This window comes from Mustela putorius, unplaced genomic scaffold (genome assembly GCF_011764305.1).
Source record: "Mustela putorius furo isolate JIRA1106 unplaced genomic scaffold, ASM1176430v1.1 tig00000738_pilon_pilon_pilon, whole genome shotgun sequence".
In the NCBI taxonomy this organism is placed as follows: domain Eukaryota; kingdom Metazoa; phylum Chordata; class Mammalia; order Carnivora; family Mustelidae; genus Mustela; species Mustela putorius.
The window spans coordinates 3,257,102-3,283,402 of record NW_025421463.1 but is presented as its reverse complement, the minus strand read 5'-3'; the positions used below and the strand labels follow the sequence as shown (position 1 = coordinate 3,283,402).

At 51.9% G+C, this 26,301-nt stretch overlaps 1 long non-coding RNA gene across 4 annotated transcripts in view; it reads right to left on the bottom strand.

Moving 5' to 3' along the window:
• Positions 1 to 22,510, bottom strand: part of LOC101670706 — a 37,803-nt gene extending 15,293 nt beyond the window's left edge. Inside the window, exons 1-6 of one of the 4 annotated variants that reach the window (XR_001176277.2) lie at positions 22,006 to 22,510; positions 21,409 to 21,462; positions 9,949 to 11,561; positions 8,025 to 8,325; positions 6,976 to 7,103; positions 5,365 to 6,495 (exon numbers count right to left, since the gene is read on the bottom strand). This is a non-coding gene — a long non-coding RNA (uncharacterized LOC101670706). Of the gene's footprint in view, positions 1 to 5,364; positions 6,496 to 6,975; positions 7,104 to 8,024; positions 8,326 to 9,948; positions 11,562 to 21,408; positions 21,851 to 22,005 lie in introns of those variants that run through there. The other 3 variants (XR_001176280.2, XR_200780.3, XR_001176279.2) reach the window with 3 other exon arrangements.
• Between the last annotated feature and the right edge of the window lie 3,791 nt (positions 22,511 to 26,301).

The following is a 26,301-nucleotide window of genomic DNA, read 5'->3' as shown; positions in this document are numbered from 1 at the left end:
GAGATTAGCAACCCCTCTCCCCCGGAGCAGCTCAGGGATGCAGGAGGTGGGAAGGTGGTTTGGGTGTGAGTGTCACAACAGGTCTGAAGGTGTCCCGGTTGGAAGCTCGAGGGGACTATATACTCCCCACAGCTGGTTCCTCTAATGGGGACTCTGAGTTGCACCCGTCCACAGCTGCCACAGGTGCCATCACAGTAGAGTATCATAATATACACCAGACACAGCCCTCAGTGACTGATAGATCAGGCAAGCAACATTCAAGATCTCCTCCTGAAGAGTAACAGACAATAATCAACACCTCTATCCAGAAATTAGAGAACAGACCTTGCAAAGCACACATGGGACTTTTATAAAAATCACACGCGTTGTAGGTCACAAAGCCACTTTCAACCCATACAAAGAACTGAGAGTTGGTCATATAAAATAAAATTAGAATTAAATCGTAAAGCTTTGGAGGGTGTTTGAATGGCTCAGTCGGTTAAGCATCTGCCTTTGGCTCCGGTCATGATCCCAGAGTCCTGGGATCCTGGGAGGGAGCCCTGCATCGGGCTCCCTGCTGAGCGGAAAGCCTGCTTCTGTCTCTCCCACTTCCCCTGCTTGTGCTCCCTCTCTCGCTGTGTCAAATAAATAAATGAAATCTTAAAAAGAAAGAAAGAAAAGTAGAAGGGAGGAAACACAGCTGGATCTTGGAGAAGACAGGCCAACCAGGCCGATCTCGGGCAAGACGGACGGAAAGGAGAACCCACGAGGCATGTCCAGAAGGAGCAAAAAGAACGCAACACAGCTAGAGCCGAGGTTCAAAAATAAGGGGAGAGCTCGCACGCACAGTTCGTCTTTCACACCTCATTCTACAGGACAGTATTTATTTAGTTTAGGCTAAAACACAAATCCCTTGCCCGTAGTAGCAGCGATGGACTAACACTTACAGAGGACTTACTGCGAGCCATTCCCTGCACCTGCCCTGTTCTCTCTGGCCTCCCTACCTTTGGCCAGGCTGTTTCCTCCGCTTAAAACACCCTTTTCCGGGAGCCTGGGTGGCTCAGTGGGTTAGGCCGCTACCTTCGGCTCAGGTCATGATCCCAGGGTCCTGGGATCGAGTCCCGCATCGGGCTCTCTGCTCAGCGGGGAGCCTGCTTCCTCCTCTCTCTCTGCCTGCCTCTCTGCCTACTTGTGATCTCTGACTGTCAAATAAATAAATAAAATCTTAAAAAAAAAAAAGATTAAAAAAAAAACCCACCCCCCTTTTCCTTTTACGTCTCCTTCAAGGTTTGGCTGAAATGCAAATCCTCTAACTGTTCCTGCCAGTAGCATGCCCCTTAGTCACTGTACCCCTCTTCCTTACCAAGAGAACCGTAATTTTGTTCAGGAGATGATAATATGCTCCACTGAAAATGACCACATCTACAATACTATATTCCTAGGCTCCCCTGCATCTCTTGGTGGTGCACGACATGATGTTGGCCAATGAGATATAAGTAGATATTTGCTAGGCATATGTTTTAAAGTTTTTTAATCTATCTACCCATCCATCTATACAGCCAGCCAGCCACCCAACCAACCAACCATCCATCCGTCCATCCGTCCATCCATTTATCCGTCCATCTATCCATTTCTACGAGCCTATAAAGTGCCAGGTACAATATTTAGACACTTCATACAGAAAATGAGTGATATTTGTCTCCTGCCTTATGTAATTACACTCTATTGTACAGACAGATAAGAAAACAATATTCATTCATGGTAAATGCTGTGCTAGAGGTAAAAGGGGAATATATTTTTTAATATATTGATACTTTTTCCTTCTCTTATTCAGCCAGAGGGAGCTGTTTGCCTCAGGAGGATGTGATTTCCATAAGAATAATGTAGCAAGTGAAAAAAAAAAATGACCTTTTTTGCCTTTTGAGTATTAAGACCAACTCTGAGTCCATGAGACAACAGCCTCGAAACTGAGCTTGTTTCAGAGAAGAAAGGGACTTTCTAAATTCTAAAGGCATCGATTTAAGAAGTGATAATTGAGTCTAGTGGACATGGACGTAAGCAGGGTGCAGGACCAGAGGATGTATATGATTTGGGGAAGTTCCCAGGAGGTAGGAAGAGACAGAAGATCTGAGAGGAGGCCCCAGCTCCTTCGTCCCGGTCAGAACACTGGTGGGAAGGCCCAGCATGTACATGGGACCAGAACTGAGAAATGCCCAAGCTATGGTTTCAAAGCACACGGGTGGGAACCTGAGACCCTGGCCGGACAGCCTGCTCAGTGAGCCCCAGGACAGGCCACCAGGAACTACCTCAGCCCCATGCCTCAGAGGCAGGAGCCAGGAGCCTGGACCAATTCTGGGGAAGAAGCAGGAGAAGCTGCCCTGACAGGGAACCTGAACCTTGAATGTACTTGAACTACTATCTTGATGCATTTGCATTAAAGTGCGAGTTTTTGAAGCCTGAAAAGACAGTTAGCTTTTATTAGCAAGTTCACGGTGTTTTAATTCTTTTTTTCTTTTTCTGGTCCTCATGAGAGTGGGGACTTGGGAGTAAGACGGAATCAGTAGGCCATTTTCAGTTCCATTTCTGTGCAGCTCTGCTCACAGCATAAAGACTTGTAGCCCATGACAGAGGGGTGCACAGAGGGCGAAGGAGCCCGAGGGGCTGGGTGTCAGGGTCAGCTTCATGGGCACATACCCAGGGCAGCCAGGTCAACTCAGAAGGGCCTGTATCTAGTTTCATGCTCCAAGGTCACTATCTTGAAATTCTTAATAATTTCACCTACGAGTCTGTGTTTTATAAGTGAAGTCCGACGGGACAATGGAAGTGTGGGCCGTAGGCAGTCCCCGCCTCTGGACTAGAAGGTTCTCAGCTACCTGCCCCCTGACCTCCCCCTCCCCACCCCAGCCTGCTCTGCCCTCAGCCCAGGCTGGTGACTCAGTCATGCTGATGGCAGGGGGATGTAGGGGAGGCTAGTATGTTGCTATAACCCTCTGTTCCCAGCAGAGGTCTAAGGGGGGACACAGTGGCAACTGTCTTTGCCCTGGGCTGCCTAAGCCATGGTGTGCTTGACTCGGTGGGGGCGTCCCTTTGCCTACCCCCCTATCCAGGCACCAAGTTGCATTCCCTTGGGGTTCCCCATCCACTGTGGGCTGGGGCAGCAGGCCCACGGGAAGGAGAGATTGACTTCTGGCCCCCAGCCAGGGCACCGTGGTCCCCACTATGGCAAGAGGGGGATCTGATAGTCCATACTTGTCCTCTGAGTATCCTCAGGCCCAAGGGGACACAGCATTAAGTAACAAACCAAAAGCGTCCAGTCAGGCTCTAGAAGGTAGAGAAAAGCTTTGTGAGTGTCTGTAATGGCACCTTTTCCTCCTTTCTGAACAAGAGGCCCGTTTTTCCATTGTACACGGGGGCCCCCCAAACCGCGCAGCCAGCGCTGGCATCAGGGAGGCTCTGCCAGGAAGGAGGGCAGCTGGGCCTTCGGCGGGGCTGGCGCATCCCTCGAAGGCCTCCTTGATGGCCGGAACCCTAAAGGCATTGCCCTGCTGTCCAGTGGGGCCACCATCAAAGTGGGGCCACAGTTTCAGAAAACCCAAGGCCGGCAGTTGCCTGGGTGGCTCAGTGGGTTAAGCCTCTGCCTTTGGCTCAGGTCACAGTCTCAGGGTCCTGGGATCGAGCCCCGCAGTGGGCTCTCTGCTCAGCGGGGTGCCTGCTTCCCCCCTTTCTCTCTGCCTGCCTCTCTGCCTACTTGTGATCTCTCTTTCTATCAAATAAATAAATAAAATCTTTAAAAAAAATGAAAAAAAAAAAAAAAGAAAACCCAAGGCTGGACTCTGCCACCACTCGAGACATCTCCAAGTTCCACCAAGGCTGTCCAGGGGCATCTCACTGATTCTCAGGCACAGTTTTCTCAGCTACTGCATAATTGTTGCCATCTTGCTTCTCTTTGACCTGGGAGGGCCACGTTAGGCTCTGTCTGCAGCCCTCAAAGTCCAAGAGAACTTTCCACCACTGCGCGCCTCTGTCCTCCCCAGCACGAACAGACTGGTGTACTCACAGCAAAGATGCCTGCGGGCCTGCTCGGTGCTGGGCGCCCCACTGTACACGGACTCATTTAAATCTCTCATCACCCCAAAGAAGTACGAGCTTAGCCCTGCCCCTCTGCACATGGAGGGCGTGCGTGAGTAAGCGGGGGATGGGGAGTTAGGACTTGAACCCCAGCCGGGAAAATGGCAGTCTTAATGATAAAACACAGGAGTTGACAGACGCCTGAAGTGGCGCCCGTGCTGGAAACCTGAGCGCAGGGGCTGAACTTGGAGCTTCACCTGCCTGAAAAAATTTGCCCAGCCGAAGGGAAACGCGGAGTCACTAATGTGACAATGACAGAGCCTTCAGCTCGGAGAGCTTTGGTGAGGTTGGGCAGCCTCCCTGGGATGGAGAAGAGCAGGGAGGGCGTCTGGGACCCAGGAACACAGGGTGGGACCACAGTGGGGTGGGGACGGCTCCGATGGCTGGGGGCGCGGACCCCCCCCCCTCCGGAAAGCCGGGATCGGATCACTCACCGGGGTCCCAGGCCCTCAGGATTCCCAGGCCAGGGAGCGGCCGGGTCTCCAATGCCTACATAGCCGGACCCCCAACTCTAGGTTAACAAGGCCTCGTGCAGGAAGTCATAACTCTAAATCTGGTTGGCTTAAAGGCCACGGTGAGATTTTAAATTTTTAATAAAAATCTTACGTACTTGGCCACAGCTGATTTATTGGAAGGCTGTCTTTATTTCTTCCGGTCACGGGTGCCCAGATTCCATTTTGGAGGTTGACTACCCGCCCCCTCCCCCCTCCTTCCCAGCAACTACCACGTCTCAGAGACTTCGCCTTCCCCATCAGACCCCAGACCCCTCTCTGCGTTTCTCCCGTGTGGCACCAGGAGCCTCTGGGGTTTCGTTAGGAGCCTTGCACGGTTTGTCACTGTCACAGAGCTTTCTAGGAACAGATAAAGACCTGTGGCCTCCCCAGCTTGAAGCCTGCAGTGGGGGGCCGCGGTCAGCCCTCGGCTCACCCCTGGAAGCAGGCGCTGCCCCTCCTTCTGGGCCACATGTGTGCGAACAAAAGCAGAGGCCACGCTTTGAAGATCACGCTGCAAAGTTTCAACCGTGCCCTTTGGGAGTATAGCTCTTTCTGGGAAAGTGCCTGCCTTTGCTCAGACACAACTTTTCCTGAGATCTTTGCCAAAGAATCCGGGATTTAAAATTCGGTCAGCTGCAAAATGAAAGTGGTATGTATGTTTGTATGTATTTAAGATTTGTTTATTTATTTAACAGAGAGAGATACAGTGAGAGAGGGAACATAAGCAGGGGGAGTGGGAGAGGGAGAAGCAGGCTCCCCACTGAGCTAGGATGCGGGACTTGATCCCAGGACCCTGGGATCACCCCTTGAGCTGAAAGCGGACACTCAACCAACTGAGCCACCCAAGCGCCCTGATTTTTAAAATAACATTGAATTCAGTGCCTCCCATGCACATGGGCACACGTACTTAAACCTCACCAGTCTTCTAGGTTCGATGTGGAAATAAAGACCCACCAACAGAGAAAAGCAAAGGCCGTTCCTTGCGAATATGCTAGAGCCAAGGAGAGGGGCCAGGGTCACTTGCATTTGGGCCAAGATTCAAGGCAGTCAGGGTGGGGAAGGCTTGCACTGGAAGAAGGGAAGACTTGGGGGGGGGTGCCCTGATTGGAAGCTGTTGGCCCCGGGAAGCTGCAGGGGGCTGACTGCAAGGGGCTGTCCTATGTGATTGTTCAGGGGGACCTACTTGGTTTTCTCTGGCTAGTCCTAAATTGGAAGAGGGGACAGAAATTAGGGAAGCTGTCAGTTCCTAATCACTGTCAGTTCCTAATCACTGTCAGTTCTTAATCACGAGCTGGTCATTCTGGGTCCATTGTCACGGAAGCCGTTTAGCTTCGTAGATCCTCACGGGAGCAAGGAACCCCACTGAGGCTTCCTGCAAGTCTGATTTACAGCTGCCTGGCCTCCCGGGTTGTTGACTGTTTACTGTAGGGGAGGGGCGGGGCGGTGCTGATGTCCTAGGCAGGCAGCTGTGGGTCAAAGTTCCATCTTTACATTTGCTTTGGCGTTGGTCATTTTTATATTCAGACTCTCAGGCTGATTATGTAAGAACTGGTCAGCTAAGTCCATCCCTTCTCTCTAAAGTGTAAATCCGTCCACTCAGCAGGTTGAAAAGGTGACCTTTTGAAGAGAAGCAGGTATCTGCTTGATTCCATCAGACCTCGAACAACGAACAATGTCTTGGCGCAAATTCCCTGGAAATACGCATCACTAAAGGGTAGCCGCCTCCCACACAGAGCCAAGCTTGTATTTGGCGACAGCCTGGAGATCATACTGGACCTGGGGCTGGCAGCAAAAGGATGGCGACTCTTCCCGACCCTGCGGGCAGCTCCCGACTTCCCGCCCTCCCCGCCTGGGCTCCACGCAGGGTCTCAGCAGGCGGGCGCCTGAAGGAGTCCTGGTGGAAGGACAGAGAATTAAGGAGGGAGGAAAAGGAGCTTGTTGATACAGTTCAAAAAACCTCATGCTTTCTTTCCTCCTAAGTGACTGGGACAAATAACCCAGCCAGACTGCCCTCGGGTGGTGGGGATGAAGGAGGTAACTTCGGAAGATCGGTCCTCGGTCTCCTGCCCATCCGGACGGAGGCAGCCGAGGCGATGCTCCTGAGGCTGGTGCCCTTTCTCCCGCCAGGGGCTCTTAGAACTCTTCTCTGGGAGCAACTCTCCATCCTTCGTGCCTCTGCCTCTGAACCTGGGTGCTCCCAAGGCCATTACTTCACTGAGGCACCAAACAAAGGCAACAGAAGGGGTCCAGGAGGTGGAGCAAAGAGGCCCCGGGCGGGGGTCACAGAGATAGCATCAGGGGACCGCTGGACCCCGAGTCAATAATGACTTTGGGCAAACCCGTTGTTCAATGCATTTCGTTTCAGATTTCTTACCGGCACGTTGACAGTGAAGAGACCAGTTGGTTTCCACCCGTTCTTTCACTCAGATGCCCGCTCCGGGCCGGGCATCACGGGCTGGGGCCGTGAAGACACACAGGGTTCCCACCCTGAGGACCTTCCAGCTACAGAGAGGCAGATGACAAAGCACATAAGCAAATCAGCAAATTGCAGTCTGGAAGCAAGGAGCCTGACGCGGGGCTCGATCTCAGGACCCTGAGATCATAACCTGAACTGAAGGCAGATGCTTAACCCACTGAGCCACCCAGGCACCCCGAGGACAATCCTTTGACAGCATAAGCCCCATCACATGATTCTGCTCAAAATCTTTGCACAGTCTCCCAGCTCCCCCAGAGCGACCGCCAACATTCTCAAGGTGACCCGCAAGGTCCTCCCAGACACACCCCCAGCCTCTCAGACCTCATTCTCCTCCCTCCTCCCTTCCTTGTGGTCCAGCCTGCCCATGCCTCCCAGCCCAGGGACCCTGCTGTTACGAGGTGACGTGTGTCCAGGAATGTGGCCACTGGGCTGGCACGATTATTGATGGCGCCACTTCCCCTCTCGGGGGGCCCTGGCTGGGATGAGGAATTAGATGGCCGTGCTGGCCTCTGCAGTTGCTGTTTTCTCTCCTCTGCCTGGCCTGCTCTCTCCTCAGATAGCCGCTGCCTTCCCTCCCCTGCCTGGAGTCTCTGTCCACACGTCACCTTCAGGGACACATCTGTGACCGTGCCGTTCCTGTGGCACAGCTCCCCCCTCACTTCTCTCCCATGTTGACTATGGGCCCCCCACTTCCCAGCACGCAAGCTCTGTGAGGGCGGACGTCCTCCAGGTCTGATGCTGGATCGCCAGTACTAAAACAGTGCTTAGCCTGCAGCGGGGGGCCCGAGAGAGGAACCGGCTGAGTGTGGGGTGCTGCTTTAGGTAAGACGGTCAGGGACGGTTTCTCTGAGGGGTTGGCAGAGAAATTACAATCTGTATTACTTTCCCTGGGCTGGTGTAATGAAGTACTATAAGCACAATGGCTTAGAACAATATGAATTTATTACCTGAGAGTTCTGTGGGTCAGAAGTCCAAACTGGGCCTCACTGAGCTAAAACGAAGGTGTTGGCAGAAATGCATTCCTTTCTGGAGGCTCTGGAGGAGGGAAACAGGTATCCCCGCCTTCTCGAGCTTGGAGAGGCTGTCCCCATTCCTTGGCTCATGGCCCCTGCCTCCCTGGTCAAAGTCTGCAAATCTCCCACAGGACACCGTCTCTCTGGTTCTGAATCTTCAGCTCTTCTCATCCCCACGTGAGGACCCTTGTGATGATGCCGGGCCCATCGAGAAAACCCAGGGTCATCTCATTATCTGAAAGTCCATCAATTAACAAACTTTATTCCATCGCAAACTTAATTCCCCCTTGTATGGAACATAAAGTAGTCCCAGGTTCCAAGGATTAGGATCTGGACATCTTTGGAAAGGGGCATTACTCTGCCAACCGCAGTGGGGAAGCTACTTTGGTTTTTGGTTTTTGTTGTCGTTGTTTTTTTTTTTAAGATTTTATTTATCTGTTTGACAGAGAGAGATCACAAGTAGGCAGAGAGGCAGGCAGAGAGGGGAGGAAGCAGGCTCCCTGCGGAGCAGAGAGCCCTATGCGGGGCTCGATCCCAGGACCCTGGGATCATGACCCGAGCCGAAGGCAGAGGCTTTAACCCACTGAGCCACCCAGGCGCCCCAGTAAGCTACTTTGGATACAGTGGTCAGGGAGGGCTTCTCTGAGGAGTTGACCTCGAAGGCAAGGTATGAAGGACAAGAAGGAGCCATCCATGTGAAAAGCCAGAAGAGCTTTTCAGACAGAGGGAGTAGCATGTGCAAAGACCCAGGGGCAGGGAGAACTTGGCGTATCAAGAGGCAGAAGGTCTCCCAGGGTGGTTACAGTATTTTGACTAAAGGGGACAACAGTCCCGGCTGAGGCTGGGGAGAAAGGCAGGAACTGGATGGTGCAGACACTTGGCTCTCTCTCCCCATCTAAGTCACGTACGATTCCCGGACTGGGGTCTTGGGACTCCAGCAGCTGCATTTCATAATGTGGGATTCTTGTGGGTTTGTACGCAGCTGTTTGTGATCTGACTGCGTAAAGCAGATAACTGCTATTCGTTGAGGAGGCCACCTTTTACACTGGCTAAATGGACAGATGTGCCCTTCCAAGAGAAGGGGTCGGTTTATTTTCAGACTACTGGGATGCAGGGAAGCCAACAGATCAGGGTTGATGTTGGGGACTTTTATTGGATCACACCGAAGCACGGGGCAGCAGGAGGCTCTTGAGAAAATGGCCATAGCCCTGTTCCCATGGCCTGTAATGCTCACTCACTCGGCATGAGGAGGTTTCTATCAGGCATTGACCTTATTTATTTATTTTAAAGATTTATTTATTGGAGAGAACGAGCGAGTAGGGGGAGAGAGAGATTCTCAAGCAGGCTTCCTACCGAGAGCGCGGAGCCAACGCAGGGATGGGGCCCACCCCACGGGGATCATGACCTGAGCCGAAAGCAAGAGTCCAACCCTTAACCAACTGAGCCCCCCGGGCACCCCCATCGGGCGTCGACTTTAAAGATTTTTTATTGAGAGGCAGGCAGAGAGAGAGAGGAGGAAGCAGGCTCCCCGCCGAGCAGAGAGCCCAACGCGGGGCTCGATCCCAGGACCCCGGGATCATGACCCCAGCCGAAGGCAGAGGCCCAACCCACCGAGCCACCCAGGCGCCCCCCCGGGCGTGGTGCCCCCTTTCCCTGTGAGTAACTGGAGTTTGGGAACTTGTGTCCAGAAAGCAGGTGAGGTCCTGGGAAGGGGTCCCCTTCCATGTGGGGAGGCTGCCCTTAGGTGGCGCCCCAGAGTCTGTGGAAGAGGAAAGAGGACGGGGCTCCCTGCAGTGCCCAGCAGTGGGCATCAGTGAGACACAGACCTCCCCCAGCTTGCTCTGAAGATTCCTCTCACCGTGTCCGCTTCCTCCAGCCGCGCCGCTGGGCCGATGGCCACGAACTGGGAGGCCGAAAACAAGAGACGCTCCTTCTCTCACAGTTTTGGAGGCCAGAGTTCAAAATCAAGGGAGCACGATGGCCACGCTCCCTCTGACGTCTCTGGGGGAGGGTCCTTCCTTGCTTCTTCTAGCTTCTGGTGGTTCCTGGCTGTTATGGACCCAATGTCCCCCCACCCCAGTCCATGTGGTTGACAGCCTAACCCCCAATGTGATGGTCTTAGGAGGTGGGGCCTCTGGGAAGAGTCTAGGTTTAGATGAAGACAGAAAAGGGGCTGGAAGCCCATGATGAGATTTGTGCCCTTATGAGAAAAGACGTGAGGTCTGTTGAGAAGGCAGCAAGAACACAGCCGTCTGAAAACCAGGGAAAGAGCCCTTCCCCCATGCCAAATCTGCCAGCGCCTTGATCTTGAACTTCCCAGCCTCTAGAACAGAAATGGGCTCCTGACCTGCCTTGGGTGCTGTGTGCACTCCCACCCCAAGATTCCAGGTCCGATGTCCGAGGTCCCCAGCACCCGAGGTCGCAGAGGCCAGCGGAACGCAGGCTCCCAGTGGTTGCGTGGTTGGGCGCCCACAAAACCCAGTTGTCCTCTGCAGTGGCTCCTGTCCCTTTCTGCTTCGAAGGCACCTCTGCTTATGCCCACTGAACCTGCGCTCCACAGAAGACGGACACAATTACAGAATCCCTAGAACACTGTATTTCACTCCCTTTCTTCCCCACTGGACAGGTCCCGAAGGCTCTGTGTCCCTTTGGCGCACAGCAGAGGACCTGACGCAGCAGGGACCCTCCGACTCGTGCTTGACGGAGGGATCCCTAGGCTGTCTCCAGCGTGCAGTTCCCAAGGCAACGTGTCCCTTTCTCATGCTTTATAAATTCCTCTTGGTGGGGAGGGGGAAAGTCAGCAAAGATTCCGCCAGCAGGAACTTTAGAAACGGAAAGCTTCAAATAATTTGCTTTAAATGTACTGCTAAACCAGCAAGGCCATTCTGATCACTGATCTGCGAACCAGCTGGGTCAGGAATTAACACTGGTACGGAACGCTGATGACAGCGGTGTCCGATGATGTGGCAATTTGGCGCACTTGGGGAAAGGGCCGGGCTGAATGGGTGAAAAGTCTGAATCAAACAAAGTGTGTATAAAAATGTAACCATTTTTTCCCTAAAGATTTACCTATTTATTGGAGAGAGAGCGTGCACGCGCGTGCACGCGCACCACGCATGTGCAAGCTGGAAGGGGGGGGAGAGAATCTCAAACAGACTCGCCTTGAGCAGGGAGGAGGGAGAGGGGCGGGTGCTGGGCTCCAACTCACCATCTGGGATCATGACCAAAGGAGAGTCTGATGCTTAACACACTGCACCAGCCAGGGGCCCCAGACCGTAACCACTGTAAGCGATGCCTTTCCAACCTTATTTTAGACTATTGGTGCATACCATAAAGAAAGGGTCTGTGAAGGCAAATTGATAAGGCCGGTACCTAACTCTCAGAAGTGAAAGAAATGATGTTTTGACGCATGCTATAAATACAGTCGAGGACCGAAGTAAGTCATTTCAACTTCATATGGTTTCTATCGCCCTGGAGGAATGAAAGTGCAGTATTTGTCACCAAATAAGACAGTCAAGTAAGAAAGCTTTTCTTTCATTAACTTATAAAACAGTATAACAAAAGATCTGGGAGAATGTGACCAAATGATCAGCATTTTTTTTTCCAATTAATATTTGGCTATTTAGGAACCAAAGTATCCTTTGATCCCCAGAATATAAGGTTCCTAACACCAGAGAAATCATTTTAACCGTGATCTTTGACCATCTTAATGTTCTTTGCAGGTAGGACTTTCTGAGAATGCTTTACTCTGCACTTAACTTGTGCCATTCGGAAGTTTGCAGAAAAGCTCGCTAAGGCAAAAATCAATCCTGAATTAACACCAAGACTCTTACCAAGACTGAGCTCCCCCTATGAGTTGCTAAGTATTTATCAAACACCTTTAAGGGCGGGGCACCTGGGTGGCTCTGTCCATTGAGCATCTGCCTTCGGCTCAAGTCATGATCTCAGGGTCCTGGGATCAAACCTTTTTCAAAGGTTTTATTTATTTATTTGACAGAGAGAGAGCCCGATGCAGGGCTCCATCCCAGGAGCCCATTGTGGGACTCGATCCCAGGTCCCTGCTCTGTGAGCCTGCTTCTCTCTTTCCCCTCTGCCTGCTGCTCCCCCTGCTATGCTCGCTCTCTCTCTGTCAAATAAATAAATAAAACCTTTAAAAAAAAAGAGAGGGAGGGCGCCTGAGTGGCTCAGTGGGTTAAGCCGCTGCCTTCAGCTCAGGTCATGATCTCAGGGTCCTGGGATCGAGTCCCGCATCGGGCTCTCTGCTCAGCAGAGAGCCTGCTTCCTCCTCTCTCTCTCTGCCTGCCTCTCTGCTTACTTGTGATCTCTCTCTCTGTCAAATAAATAAATAAAATCTTTAAAAAAAAAAAAAAAAAAAAAAAGAGAGGGAGAGTATGAAAATTTTTCCCTCTTCTCCAAATTAAAAAAAAAATCAAGAATAGAGTGGGCGGGGCGCCTGGGGGGCTCAGTAGATGAGGCGTCGGACTCTGGATTTCGGCTCAGGTCATGATCTCAGGGTCATGGGATCCAGCCCTGCATGGGGCTCCACACTCTGCCCAGAGTCTGTCTGTCCCTCTCCCTCTTCTCCTCCCCCTGCTCACGTTCTCTCTCTCAAATCAATGAATAAAATCTTTAAACAACGGAAAAACAAAAACAGCCCGAGGCAGCAAATACTCAACTTTTGTATCAACATGGATGGGACGGGAGGAGATGATGCTGAGTGAAATGAGTCAAGCAGAGAGTCCATTATCATACGGTTTCACTTACTTGTGGAGCATAAGGAATAACACGGAGGACATGGGGAGATGGAGAAGAAAAGGGAGTTGGGAAAATCGGAGGAGAGACAAACCATGAGAGACTGTGGACTCTGAGAAACAAGCTGAGGGGCTTGGATGGGAGGGAGGTGGGGGGATGGGGGAGCCTGGTGGTGGGCATTCAGGAGGGCACGGATTGCATGGAGCCCTGGGTGTGGTGCATAAACAGTGAATGCTGGAACACTGAAAAGAAATGAAATGAAATGAAAAAAAATAAAATAAAATACAGTGGGTATAATCTAAGAGAAAAGCCTTCAGGCTGAAGTCAGGAGACCCTGGGTAGATCATTTCACTTCTCCAGGCCTTAACTTCCTGCTCCCCAGGGTCCCAGGTTCAGCTTACACCCGGATCTAGGACCTTACCTTTCGCTGAGCCTTTCTGTCCAAACCCCAAGCCTTCCTTGAGAAAGCTCGTTCAAAATCACTTTCCCTCTTTTGTTTAGGGTCAGTCTCATGCTATGGGGCTCCTCCACCGGACCCAGGCTCCTCCACGTGGGGCTCAAGGCATGTTTGCTAAATGAATCAATAACCCGAGAAAACACACACACATTACTATGATGAGGCCATGTGGTCTCGTGAGGAAGGAGGGACCGGCATCTGCTTTCTGCACTGCCATTAAAGAGAACGCTTGCCAGACTTGTAAAGCATTTCCCCTTTCCTATTGCTCATCCACCTGTTAAGATATCTTGCAATATCCTACTTGGGGAGGACTTGCCGAGTTTGCTAAAAGCAAAGGAGAGAGGGAGGGTAGGAGGTGAGACCCCCGTAGAGCCGTGCGCGTGTTTCTACTGACACCAAAGGTTTACTCAGAGACGGACTCGCAGCCCGCTCGCAGCTTGCCGCAAGGATTAGGAAGTGCACACCTGCTCGGTCGGTCTGAGAAACGCACCTGGGGAGCTGTCTTTAATAGGAAAATGGGGTGTACCAACCACTGACCAAGTCTTACATGAAAGTTCCTTCCCCGCTGTTCCTGGTCTGTGTCTAATTCTGCGGGTAGGTATTAGAAAACTATACCAGCACTCACAAAACCCCCCTCTCAGCCTGTCGAAAGCTATAAAGGAGAAAAGGAATTAATTACGCTGAAAGTGGAGTCATAAACCCTCAATGGGGATGGCAGGAAGGGCCCAGGATGGTCTATTAGGATCAAACAGACGGCTTCAGCCTCCTTCTAGAATCCTCTATGCACCGCCACCATTTAGAAATATAGTAATAGTCAAAAACAAGGGGCCCTAAGCCACCGAGCGGTTGATGGTTAAGACAAAGAAGCTTGTCTCAGGTGCCCTCTCTGCATGGGAGCCTGGTCTTAGGTCAGTGGGCCCCTGCCCCCACACAGATGGCCTGAGGCAGCTTGGTTTAGCGTCTGGTCCTCCTCCTGCGGCCCAGGCTCTGCCCCCGCCTTCACCATCCCCCCACCCCTGCACGCATGGTGCCCATCTATGCCCCCAGCTCTGTCGAGACAGCTGTTTTGAGTGGCCCCCATAACCCTTTCCAGAAGTCTCCCCAGGCAGGTGGTCAGACAACAGTAAGCCCCTTCGGAAGGAAGCAGAGGATGGGAACATGCGAAAGTCATGGTGACCTAGCCGGATGGAGAAGCGCACTGACCAAAACAACTCGCATCATTTAAGATCAAAAACAAAAAGTGCATATATGGCCACAAGCAAAGTAATTTGTTGTGTAGTCTGGACTCCTTCTGAGGTTTCTTTTTAAGAGAAGTTCCAAAAGTATTTTCTCATCCGTGATAATGACCAGTGTAAGTATTTCCAAATCAGCTGGAAAAGGCTTATCAAGGTTTATATTTTACACATTCTTCTATCTAATTTTTAACAGACTTCCAGGAACCAAGCCTTCCAAATCAGCTACTTAAAGAAGTGTAAATTCCTGGAGTTAGACACTTGGCACAGTCCCATTCTCTGGGACAGAGAAGATTAGGTGTAAAGTTTCCAGAACTGAGGCCCATGTGTTCCGAGCTAACCCTTCACACTCAGGGCTATCATGAAATAGCCAATCACCTTTCCAGTTGAAACACAAAAATTTTTTTTAATATTTTATTTATTTATTTGAGACAGGCAGAGAGAGATCACAAGTAGCAGGGAGGCAGGCAGGGAGAGAGGGGGAAGCAGGCTCCCTGTTGAGCAGAGAGCCCGATGTGGGGCTCGATCCCAGTACCCTGAGACCATGACCTGAGCCGAAGGCAGAGGCTTAACCCACTGAGCCACCCAGCACCCCGAAACACAAAAACTTTTATAGGAGTATTTGCCCAGGATCCCACTCTCAGTAACGAAAGCCCGGATGTGTATATTCACACTGGCCACGTGCTACGGGACAGCCTAAATCTCGACGTGGATTCACTTGCTCCGCATGACTCATCCCCAGTCTTCAATGAAGAAAGTGAGGTTTCCAGAGGGGAGATGATTCATTCAGGGCCCCACCGCCCCGCTGGGCTAGGATCCCAACCCAGGCAGTCCAGCTTCAGATCCTGGGTGTGCACCCTTGCTGCATGAGCATGAAACAGCTTTCAATAAAGTTACTAAACTCTCTCAAAGTGGGGACCCAGGGGCAGAAAGAGCCACAGCAGTGACATTCCCCAATATCACGGTGGCTGGGGGGTCTGAGGCCCTCAGTAGACACATCTGGGTCTGTCCTGACTTGGGGCTCCTAATGCTCTGTGGGTGACAGGTCCTCTGAGACTCTAGGGAGGGCTCTGGAACATTCCCCACAAACATGCGCATGGGTACACCCACGTACACACATGAAACTTCACACAGTCCACAAGCTCATTCCCATTAGGGGTACGTCCTGCTCCCCTCTTCCCTTCTCCTCATCCAAGGCTTTTTCTTTTTTATTATTTAAATTTATTTATTTTTTTTAATTAAAAAATATATTTTTTATTTTTTTTTAATTAAAAAATTTTTTTTATTTATTTGAAAGACAGAGAGAGATCATGGGGGGAGGAGCAGAGGGAGAGGGACAAGCAGACTCCATGCTGAGCCCAGAGACAGAGACTGGCTTCAATCCATGCCCTTGAGATCATGACGGGAGCCGAAAGCAAGGGTCAGACCCTTAAGCGGCTGAACCACCCAGGCACCCCAAAGTTTTAGAATTTTTGATTCACTCATTCCCATACCTGAAATGGATTTGGAATAATAAAGTCCCTGTTTTCCTCAAGATCAAATGTCCTGGACACCCTTGCCTCCTCCTATTCCCCACCCCCACCCCCAATACAAAACCACGCTGAAATTCCAGAATAAATCTGCCCGAAACCCCAAGTTCGATCCCAGTCGGGAGCTAGTGCTGCAAGCAGGTAGGCAGAGCCCGCGTGTCTGGCCCTGAGCCGCACTCATTTGTTCACTCAGCTGAGTAAGGGCTCCTGGGTGCCGGGTGCTTGGGATGCCCTGGAAGGGAAACAAGCCGCGCCTTCCCCTTGCAGAGCCCCGGTTCCGGCAGAGGGAGACAAACAATACTAGACGGGAAAAGCAATTCCACTCGCTGTCTGGTAGAGGACAAAGTGGTACCGGGAAGAAAAAGGAGAAGTTCGACAGGGATGCGGGGGACCCAGATGTCGGAGCAATTCTGAGTCAGGTGGTCCGAGCGGACCTGGCCCAGGAGGTGACCTTCGGGTAAAGCCTTGAACGAGATGGCAGAGCCGGTCCCGTGGATAACTTGCAAGGACACCCTCCTGCTCACGGGGTCGACCTGGGTAAGGAGGGCACATGCCGCGCGCGTTCCCCGAGGCCCGAGGGGCTGGAGAACAACAAACAAGATCAAGGGCAGCGGATGAGCTCCGACGGGGCCTGGGGCCTGGGGCCCCTCCAGCGGGACTCGAGAGGTCGCCGGAAGAGCGCGGGCTTCCTGGAGGGACGAGGGAGGAGCAGGCTGACCTCTGGGGGGGCTACAGCACCGGTGCAGAGGGGAGCCGGAGTGTGGCTCCACAGGTCCGGCCGCACCCACACGCCAACGGACAGACGGACGGACAGACGGACTCTGCATCTATTTTGACGCAGAGCCCATGGCAGCTCGGGGCAGCTCCGCTCGGCGGTGAAGGAGAAGGAGGAATGGACGGCTGTAGGGCTCGGGCGCGGGGAGAGCTGCGGCCAGCTGCGCGGGGTCAGCCAGTCTGAGAGGTGAGCCTCCCGCGTGTGAGAGGAGGCAAGGGGAGTGGGGCCGCTGGAGATGCGCATGCGCAACAAGCAGGGCGGCTGGGAAGGTGCCGGAGACAGAAAAGGGTGGGGGGGGGGGGGGTGCATAGGGCATGGGTGGCAAAGCCCTGAGAAAGTGCGGGAGAGAAAAAAGTAAAAGAAAAAATTAGTTTCTGGCTCAAGCAGAAATGTTAATTTCACCCAAAGAAAGAGAAGGCCCCAAACACGTTCATCAGGACTTTGGGGGAAATCCAGCGATCACGCACAGATTTGGTTCAAGCTGTCATGGAGTGGATGATTCTTCCAGCACTTTCTTGGGCCTCTTAGATCCTTATTTATTTATTTTTAAGATTTTATTTATTTATTTGACAGAGATCACAAGTAGGTAGAGAAGCAGGCAGAGAGAGAGGAGGAAGCAGGCTCCCTGCCAAGCAGAGAGCCCGATGCGGGACTCGATCCCAGGACCCTGAGATCATGACCTGAGCCGAAGGCAGCGGCTTAACCCACTAAGCCACCCAGGCGCCCCCCCCCTTTTTTTTGGATTAAAAAATCTTTTTATTCAAGAGAGTGGGAGAACAAAGGGCAGGGGGAGGAGCGGGGGGAGGAGCAGAGGGAGAGGGACAAGCAGTCGCCATGCTGACCGTGGACCCTGCGACGGGGTTGGATCCCACCACCCTGACCTCATGACCTGAGGGGAAACCAGGATTCGGGAGCTCAAGGGACTGAGCCACCCAGGCACCTCTCCCCTTGATCCTATTCTTATCAGTGTTTAAAAAGTGTAAAACCTGGGGCGCCTGGGTGGCTCAGTGGGTTAAAACCTCTGGCTTCCGCTGGGGTCATGATCCCAGGATCCTGGGATGGAGCCCCGCATCAGGCTTTCTGCTCAGTGGGGAGCTTGATTCTCCCTCTCTGCCTACCTCTCTGCCTACTTGTGATCTCTCAAATAAATAAAATAAACAAAAGCTTAAAAAAAAAAAAAAAAAAGTAAAACCTGGGGATGCCTGGGTGGCTCAGTTAAGCGACTGCTTTCCACTCCCGTCCTGATTCCAGGGTCCTGGAACTGAGTCCCACATGGGGCTCATCGGGGAGTCTGCTTCTCTCTCTGCCTGTTTCCCCCCTGCTTCTGCTCCCTCTCTCTGACAAATAAATAAAATAAAACCTTTAGGAAAAAAAGTATAAAACCTTATGCATCACTTAGATTGTCCTGTACTGGGATTATCTGTCCACCTTATGCCATTTACGATGATGCCGGCCTCTCCAAGGGACCAAAAAGACTGTACATTTCTGACATCGAATTAGGGAGGAAGAATATCATCTATTTTAAGATAAAAATTGGGGGTGTCCATTTGTTCGCTCTGCTGCTGTCTTTTCTCTCGTTCTGCTCTGCCATGCCCTGCTCTGAAGCAACACCCGCCATCTCCCCCCGCAAGACTCGTGGGCCTGCAGAGGACAGCACGGGGTTTCGCTTTGTCCGGCTCTCAGAGCACGCCACCACCCTGACCAAGGGGTCCATGCAGGCCACGACTTGTACCTCACCTATGATTAAACACTACCCCCTGTGGAAGAGGCCCTTGTAAAAATGGACATTCATGGGACACCTGGGTGGCTCAGTTGGTTAAGCGGCTGCCCTCGGCTCAGGTCATGATCCCAGTGTCCTGGGATTGAGTCCCACATCGGGCTCCTTGCTCCACAGGGAGCCTGGTTCTCCCTCTGCCTCTGCCTGCCTCTCTGCCTGCCTGTGCGCTCTCTCTCTCTCTCTCTCTCTCTCTCTGACAAATAAATAAATAAAATCTTAAAAAAAAAAAAATGGACATTCAGGTAACTTTTCCTTCTGCGTACTATGGAAGAGTAGCTCCCCATTCTGGTTTGGCTGCAAAATACTTCACTGATGCAGGAGCTGGCACCCTAGATGCAGATTATAGAGGAAATGTGGGTATCATACTACTTAATTTTGGCAAAGGAAGTTTGAAGTCAAAAAGGGCGATGGGGGGGGGGGCGCCTGGGTGGCTCAGTGGGTTAAGCCGCTGCCTTCGGCTCAGGTCATGATCTCAGAGTCCTGGGATTGAGTCCCGCATCGGGCTCTCTGCTCAGCAGGGAGCCTGCTTCCTCCTCCTGTCTCTCTCTGCCTGCCTCTCTGCCTACTTGTGATCTGTCTGTCAAATAAATAAATAAAACCTAAAAAAAAATAGTTTTTGTCTTAACAACAACAACAAAAAGATAAAAATTGAGTTCTGAAGGTCACTAGACATCTTATTTCAGAACTTGCATTCTTGTAGCATTTCATAGCTTATACCCAGGATCCGATGTGAGGATGAAAACCTCCGTGAGGCAAATAAGGAAGCATTATTTGCTGAATGCCTGACCCACTTTCCTGGGCGCGGTATGTGAACCCGGAGGATTCAGGGACCTGCCCCCGTAGCCTCGAAAGGCTCCAGCCAGGCTCCCTGACTCTGGGCCCAGTTCTCTATTTCTTATGGTTCTTTTTGACTACCTGAGGGCAGAGTGTGTCCTCTGTGTCTGGTGTACCTACACGAGGCCTCACATGGAAGGTGTTCAAAACGCTTGCCGTTGGGGAGGCCAACGGTAGGTACTCGGATATACTAGGGGGAAGAGAACACTATTCCAAAAAGTGGACAGCCATCCCTATTGTTTGGCCAAAACTACAAACAAAGGAGGGGCAGGAAAATGGGGAGCTGGTGTGTAGTTGGGGCCAGAAATTCAGTTTGGAAGGATGAATGTCCTGGAGAGGGACGGAGGTGGCAGTCACACAGCAGTGGGAATGCACCTGGTGCCACTTAAGTGTATGCTTGAAAATGGTTAACATGGTACATTTTATGTTATGGATATTATTAAAAAAGAAAAACTATTAAAAAAAAAAAACACCATGAGCAAAGGCACTGAGGGGTAAGTAATATGTCTTAACAACCTTGTGTTTCCAGAGCCAACCAGGGATTTTACAAAATGTAAAATTCCACTCTACGTGTTTTTTGTTTGGGGAAAAATAGTTGTTCTTCATAAAAATATGCCGTTTGTGTTCCTCTTTAATGGGCTTATTGTAATTTTCAAATGCACTAATGCCTATCTTTAACATTTCTCAGCTTTAATATCAACAGATGTAATCTACATAAAGGGTCCTTGATATTTACAAGCGCATAAGGGTCCTGATACCCACATGCCTGGGACACTGGCTCAGTGGGAGAGACAGACAGGCAAATGGGTGACCAAGAAATCAGGAAGTGCCCAGTGCCACCGGCATGAATGTGGACAGAAAGGGGGTCTCTCCAAGAAGCAGAGCCCTGAGGGTAGCAAGGAGCCTGGGCTGCAAAGCCCAGAGGTCAAGCACAGTCGCAGGAGAGAGGCTGGCATTTCCTTAGGCCGGATTAACAAAAAAATAAAACACCCAAAAATGCCAGTCCTGTGAAACCGCGTGGTTGTAAGCCAGAGAGGAACAGCACACAGCGCGGATCATGCAGACCGGGGTCTGGAACGGACAGACAACGTCACGGCTGCTTTGTGGAGAATATTCTAGAAGGCGCCATGTAGCCAGGACACTGAGCGGGAAGCGCAGATTGTAGATGGGGCCTGAGTTGGGATGGGAGGAGAGGGGCACAGGGGCCAGCCACCACCCCCTTGGATCTTTCCTTACCGGGGAGCTCCGCCCTCCAGGGAGCGCTGCGGCCCAGGATTCCCTGAGTGCACCATGGGGCAGAGGATTATCCCAGAGCTGTATCTGCTACCCGACTCCCCTACTGGGGCAGGCAGTGGGGGGGCAGTGAGACCTACACTGTCACCCCTGTCCCTGCACTACCCGGGAAAGTCACATGCAGCAGACAGTCATGCTGGTGAATTCTGCGCTGGGCACGGTTCCCGACGCTCCACATACATGAACTTACTCAGTCCTTACAACAAAATGGGATGTAAATGAGATTCTTGGGCCCACTTTCCTGATGAGGAAACTGAGGGACAGAGTGGTGAAGCATCTGTCTGAGGTAGCAGCGGTTGCAGGATACAGCCTAGAATTTCTGGCTAAAATCAGCTCCCCCCCCCCCCACACTGCGATACCCAGTAGCTGTTCGCTATGGGAATGAATGTGTTAATAAACACAATAGTGCGGGGGGGGGGTGATTGATTTTTCAACTAGTGGCTACACTCAAGGAGGGCTTTGAACTCACAGCCTCGAGATATCAAGATCAAGACTTCGGGAGCTCTGCACTCCTCCAAATGAGCCGCCAGGCACCGCCCCCAACCCACCTTTTGTTAAGTTTATTTAAACTGCGCCGTTTTTAAGTAAGCCCATGGAATCAGCAAAATGCAACACACCGGCGGCGGTGGCGGCATTCCTGACTGTCGTGGGGGCAGTGAGACACCCTACCTGCTGGCTGTCTTCACCCAGCTCCGTCTCATCAGCTCAGCCCACTGGGAATAACTGCAGAAAACAAGTATTTACTGAGCTCCTGGCAGTGCCAGGCGTGGTCGTAGGTGCAGAGGCTGTAGTAGTGAAGGGGACCAAGTACTCCGGCTCAGGAAGCTTCCCCGCCAGCAGGGAGACCGACTGTAAATCCAGGAAGCAGGAAAAAGGGCCCTCGCATGGGGCAAGTGCTGGGAAGGGAGATGCGGATGCAGGGGGACCTCCGGAGATGGACCGGTCCAGGATCAAAACGGCAAGCTTCCACAGAGCCCCGGAGGCCTGGACTCAATTCTGAGTAGCTGGGGAGCCAGGGAGGGATCCTGAGGTGAAGTGGAACCTTGTCTTACCTTTTATGTATTTAATTTTTAAAGATTTTATTTATTGGAGAGAGAGTAAGTGCACGGCTAGGGGCAGGGCCAGAGGGAGAAGCAGACTCCCCGCTGAGCAGGCAGCCTGACCCAGGGGCCCGGGGGAGGGGGGCTCGATCCCAGGACCCTGAGATCATGCTGAGCTGAAAGCAGAGGCTTAACCCACTGAGCCACCCAGCGTCCCTGGTCTTACCTTTTATAAGGATCATTCCATCTGCTCTGGGGAGAATAGGCTAGAAGTACAGAGACCGGTGAGAGGCCACTTCCCTGGTCCAGGGGCCAGGCTGGGGTAGTGGTTGGGGGGATCAGAATGGACTCACTCTGGGATCCACTTAGACGATCAGGCCAGTGGGATCTGCTGATGGGACTAGAACCCGCTTATGCCGTGTTTGAGTCCTGCCCCTGCCTTATCTGCCCTACCAAGTTCTGCAGATTCTTCTTCAGGACTCAAGTCAAATCCCATGTTCCGGCCCTCCTGTGAGTGGTCAGGGCGCCCCACCCCCCACTGGCTCCCCTCTCTGGCTCTCATCAGGCAGCACTCCCGTGAGCCAAGTTCTGAGCCTGCCAGCCTTCCAGGGGCCACTGTGTGCCCACTGTGTGTTTACTGAAGCATTGTTTAAAAGATGAATTGAGGGGCGCCTGCGTGGCTCAGTCGGTTAAACGTCTGCCTTTGGCTCAGGTCATGATCCAGAGATCCTCAGATCAAGTCCCACATAGGGCTCCCTGCTCAGCGGGGAGCTTGCTTCTCCCTCTGCCTGCAGCTCCCCCGGCTTGGGCTCTCTGTCAAATAAATAAAAAATAAAATCTTAAAAAAAAATAAATAAAAGACGTATCGATGTTGACAACTCAAATTCTCAGCAGTAGGGGAAGGAGTCCATAAATCATGGTACACCTATGCTCCAAGGAACTACAGAACTGTTTGTTACAAAGGTTGAAGTAGATCTTTGCGTACTGATAGGAAAGAGGTCTGCAACTTACATATTTTCAGTAGGAGTAAATTGCAGGGGCCTCTGGGTGGCTCAGTCGGACACATGTCTGCCTTCAGCTCAGGTTGTGATCTTGGGGTCCTGGGATTGAGCCCCAGTCGGGCTCCCTGCTCAGCGGGGAGTCTGCTTGTCCCCCCAACTCGTACTCTCTGTCAAATAAATAAAAATAATAATAAAAATCTTTAAAAGGGAGGGGTGCCTGGTTGGCTCAGTGGGTTAAACCGCTGCCTTCGGCTCAGGTCGTGGTCTCGGAGTCCCGGGATCGAGCCCCACATTGGGCTCTCTGCTCAGCGGGGAGCCTGCTTCCTCCTCTCTCTGCCTGCCTCTCTGCCTACTTGTGGTCTCTGTCTGTCAAATAAATAAAATCTTTAAAAGGGGGCGCCTGGGTGGCTCAGTGGGTTAAGCCGCTGCCTTCGGCTCAGGTCATGATCTCAGGGTCCTGGGATCGAGCCCCGCATCGGGCTCTCTGCTCAGCAGGGAGCCTGCTTCCCTCTCTCTCTCTGCCTACCTCTCTCTACTTGTGATCTCGGTCAAATAAATAAATAAAATCTTAAAAAAAAAAATCTTTAAAAGGGGGCGCCTGGGTGGCTCAGTTGGTTAAGCATCTGCCTTCACTTCAGGTCACAGGCCCAGAGGCCTGGGATCCAGTCCCGCATAAGCTCCATGCTCAGTGGGGAGCCTGCTTCTCCCTCTGCCCTTCCCAGGACTCAAGCTAGCTCTCTCTCTGAAAAATAAATAAATACTTTTTAAAAAATCTTTAGAAGAGTACATTGCATGAAAATATGTATGCTTTCCATTTTTTATTTGAAAAGACTTGATATGCATATTTGCACGGGCAGAGAAGAGTTAGGACACACACCAAATCCTGCATGGTAAGTACCCCCAGGCATGGGGCCCCATCTCTATCTCTGTCTTAGGTTTTTACAATGATTCAGTGTCATTTTTATAATAAAAAATGCCATCTTTTCCCAAGATCCCACCTGGCCCTCACAGGTGCTGGGGAAGCCGCCATCCCCTCCACCGGCACCCCCCATCTCCTCTCCACATGCAAACCCCGCCCCCAGCCCCATCTCCTGCTCTCAGTCCTCAGAGTGCTGTGCCAGGTCCTGCCACTCTGTGCCCTGCAGACTATCGCTGGCTCCGAGCTTTTGGTTTCCCTCCCTGGACTGCACCTGAAGAAGCCTCTCTTCTGGTTGCTGGCAGAGCCCACAACCCCCTGTGGGGACAAACCCTCAGGCCAGTTCCTACCCTGCCAGGCCAGCCTCCCGCTAAGTATTCCCACGCCCCTTCTCAAACCTGGCCTCCATTATCTGCAGCTTTGAATCACTTCCCTACTGAGAAACTTCTAAGGCTTCCAATGCCTGGAAATGAAATCCACTCTGGCACCACAATAAAGGGCTTTTGCAAAACTTGGCTCAAGTTCCCTGCCCACTTCCAACCATTCCATGGCTCCCCTGCTTCCGTGCTGGAGCCAGGCCAAACCGTCCCAGTTCCAAACACACCACACCCTCCATCCAGGTCGGCTTGCCTTTGTGCCTTTGCTCAAGCAGCCTGGAACGCAGCAGCTCTGCTTCCCATCCCCTTCAACAGACCCCCTGGCAAACAAGTACTTAACCTTCAAAACCCGTGTGCAATTCCCCTGGTCCAGGAAGCATCCCCTGAACCTGGCTGGGTCCTGCAGGAGTGGCTGACCTCTGCCCGCCCTGTTTCCCTGGATTCTGGGCCTCCATCTGGAACAGTCCTTTTAGGACTCAACACATCCACTACAGCCCATGGCGCCCCCGTCTGCTCTGCCACTGGTTTCCACCGGACCTGGGAGCTAAGCATGGTTTATACATGGCTAAATGGTTGAACAAAAATCAAAAGGAGGGTGTTTCATGACACTTGACTGTTGTATGAAATGTGTACCAAGGGGCGCCTGGGTGGCTCAGTCCTTTGATCGTCTGCCTTTCGCTCAGGTCATGATCCCAGAGTCCTGGGATCCTGCCCCGCGTTGGGCTCCCTGCTCAGCGGGGCGTCTGCTTCTCCCTCTCCCTCTGCACCTCCCTTCGCTTATGCTCACTCTCAAATAAATAAATAAATAAGATCTTAAAAAGAAACGTATACTGAATTATGTGAAAATGATACTGATAAAGAAGGCCACACTTAAGGTATATAAAAAAAATATATGGCTGCTTTTCACCCTCCGATGACAGAGATAAATGACCCCAGAGCCTAAAGTATTTACTGTCTGGTCTTTTACAGAGTTTGCCGACTCCTGGCCCGCTCTCCTTATGTATTTACACGTCGATGTTCAGATCCACAAGATCAGATTACACTTCCCCGTTGATCTGTTGCGGCTTATTACTGTAGCCCGCGTGACGGGGGATCTCAGCACGTATGGAACAGATGCCTAGCTGCTCAGTCATGGCGATGTGATGGGTTTTTTTTTTAAGATTTTATTTATTTATTTGACGCAGAGAGAGAGAGATCACAAGTAGGCAGAGAGGCAGGCAGAGAGAGAGGGGAAGCAGGCTCCCTGCCAAGCAGAGAGCCCGATGTGAGGCTCGATCCCAGGACCCTGAGATCATGACCCAAGCTGAAGGCAGAGGCTTAACCCACTGAGCCACCCAGGTGCCCCAGCAATGTGTTCTTGAAAGGGAAAATGCAGCGGCTTCCTGATTTGTGGAGGAAACACGGCCATAAAAGAAAGGTCAATGTCAGACATCCCCGGGGTCGGGGGTCAGCATTTTTTTCTCCCCAGGAAAAGAGTAAAACATGTTACAGCCTCAGTTCCGCTCACGATTCCTCTGGACTGAGGACAAAAACGGAGACCTAAGTCGACACTTAAAAGATAGATTGCTTCTCGCGAGAAACCCCCAGACCCCCCAGTTCTGTGGATCTTATTAACCTCACACAGGTGCTTGCCAAAGGGGGCTATCATTAGGCTAGACGGGGCTTAAGAGACATAGATGCTCTTTCCTCTCTTTGCCATATCTAAAGAGGTGGTTTTTAAAAAAGATTTTATTTATTTATTTGACGGAGATCCCAAGATCTCTGGCAGAGTGAGAGGAGGAAGCAGGCTCCCTGCTGAGCAGAGAGCCCGATGCGGGGCTCGATCCCTGGACCCTGAGATCATGACCTGAGCCAAAGGCAGAGGCTCTAACCCACGGAGCCACCCAGGCGCCCCTAAAGAGGTGTTCAGTTGCCAAAGTCCCCCATAACTTACTTCCACCTTACCCCTCCAACCCCAAACAGGAATTCTGCCCCACAGGCAAGCACGGCCTCTCACTCTCCCAGGGAGCCTGTCTCCTGCCAAGGTCGACTATGCACGGAGTTTTGGAAAGTTGGTGCAGTCCAGAGCGGACAGCCGAGAAAGAATTCTCGAGACATCTTTGATGCAAAATGGTGGGGACAGGGCGTAGGGACAGGGCACGGGGACAGGGCATGGGGGGCAGAAGGAGCTGCTGTGGCTGTGGGATCCCTGCGGCCCTGGGATTGTGAAGAACAAGTGATTATACACC